Source organism: Cynara cardunculus, assembly GCF_001531365.2.
Source record: "Cynara cardunculus var. scolymus isolate 2C chromosome LG 6, CcrdV1, whole genome shotgun sequence".
Lineage (NCBI taxonomy): Eukaryota > Viridiplantae > Streptophyta > Magnoliopsida > Asterales > Asteraceae > Cynara > Cynara cardunculus.
In genome coordinates, this window is record NC_037533.1 from 3,179,651 (window position 1) to 3,181,960 (window position 2,310).

Below are 2,310 nucleotides of genomic sequence, written 5' to 3' on the forward strand. Positions count from 1 at the left end.
TTGTACTTTTCTGACATACAACTACAAGGTTGCTTTGGAAAGATGGGATAAGACAAATCACAAAAGACTTGATCTTCAAGATTCTAGTTCAGCTACATATGAACACTGAAGGTTCTTCAGTGCTTGTTGAGTTTTCTTATTTGATCAGTTGCTCACTACATCATATAGGTAGATCTTCTGAAACCGCTTCAGTTCTTCCGATCTTTATCTTTAGCGATACTTTTGATATAACTAGAAGTTTCTCCTGATTAAGTGTGAGACGGCCGTTTGGGTCACTGAGTAATCACTGAAGGATTATCAGTGAGGAAAGAATGTTCAGCACATAGATAAAGCAAAGTAGATGAAAGATTGTATTCCTCACTAATTGACCATTATGTGAGTGACGAGCTTATACAAACATTGAAGACATAAGAAATAATTTACAACAAAAATAATTGAGTAACTAACTGAGTCATCATCAAAGTACTGAGGAGGATCAACAATAAACCATATATGGCACAAGCTTTTAGTCCCATAAAAATCCTCAAAATGGAGCTCAAAACGCCGAAGAAGTTACCACATCAAGATCTTAAAACCTCTCATCACAGATCTTCAATCTCCAATATATCCTCCCATTTGCTCCAAAACATCCCAACACGTCTCCCCAAACCGAGAAGAGATGAAGAGGATGAACATGGGCCAAAAACCTAGAAATATCAACCTTTAAAAACACCAAGAATGCTTCGTGATACCTCGGTCGCAACCTAAGTCGTAGGCCAGGTCGCCCGTGTCCAAAATCGTGCCAAAAAGGAGCCTACACAGATCTTGTTGCGACTCAGGCCACGAGTCGTGCCATTTTGTGTCGCGGGCGACTATGGCACTCTGACCATGCCTCAATTGTTTTCGCGACCCAAAGGCTTGAGGCGACGTTTCATGTGGTTTCGGCCGCATGGGAAGCCGCCCATACTTTCAAAAACTGAAACACCCAAATCTAACATTCTTCTAAACCACGGAAGCCAACGGGGTTAACGGCTCGTACTAAGAGCTTAATATTTCCAATTTGGCAACTGAAAAACTTGATAAATCCTGAAATTTATATTTTAATGATAACAACGAAATTATTGGTGTTACAGAAGGATACTAAGATTGTCACTGAGGATTTTCTAATGAAAGATGTTTGGTTCAAGAGAGAGGAGAGTGTTATATCATTTGTATATAAGATAGTAATGAAAATAATATATATAAATGTGGGATATTTGAATACGTAGAAAATAGACCAAAAAGTGGCAAAACATCAAAAATTCAAATACCCTCGAGTTAAAAGGACTTTTCTTTAACGAAGTTAGTTAGGAGGGACCAAAAGTGTAACGAAATGACAATCATAACGACCAAAAAGTGTAATTATATTAAAATAGGAACGAAATTCAATAGTGAGCGATATCCATAAAGATCAAAAGTGTAATTTACTCTAGTAAATTACGTGTTTTTGTCCTTGTGGTTAGGCGCTTTTAACGGTCCTTATCCTTTTTTCTTGAAAATTTAATGGAACGTGTCCTTATGATTGTTTTTTCAACAAGTTACATTCATGTGTTTGCATTTTTTTAATGAGATGGGTCGTTGTGGTTGCAGTTTAACTTAATGAATTTCTTCCTAAATTAATCAACGACATGGCTCTGTATGGCTGCATTAAGAACCCAACTTGTTGGCAAAATGCAACCACATAAACATGATCTACTGAATTTTCAAAAAAAGGACAAAGATCGTTAAAAATATATACTAAACGGTTGGAACATTTAGTTTGCTCTAATAATAACAAGAGTGAAGAATGAATTTGAACCCTGTATTTTGACGTTTTTATTATTAGTGTATATAAACTATGTTTATTATGGATTTAGTCCCTGTATTTTGATTTTTCTTGAATTATGAATAGCGTTTCTTGATATCAACGGTCTTTTTAATAAAAGTTAATGATAGAAATTCAAATCATTATAAAAATACAATCACAAGATATGATCCTTTTGAAATTTCAAAAAGAATAGAGGGTATAGCAAAAACACCTAACCATAGGGATGGAACATGTAATTTTCTCTTAACATTAATATATTTAAATTCATGGAGCCCCAAAACTAATATTAGAAAATTAGGTGTGTCATTATTGTCAGCTTAACCACTTCCATGATGAAATTGGTAGGGGGTATTTGGTTAGAGGTATTAAACAATAATCAATAAAAATGAAAGTAAAAGAAACTGTTTGGTATTATGGAAGTATTTGTGATTGCTTATAAAAACAACTTATTGACTTATTCCGGTGAACAACTTATTGACTTATTC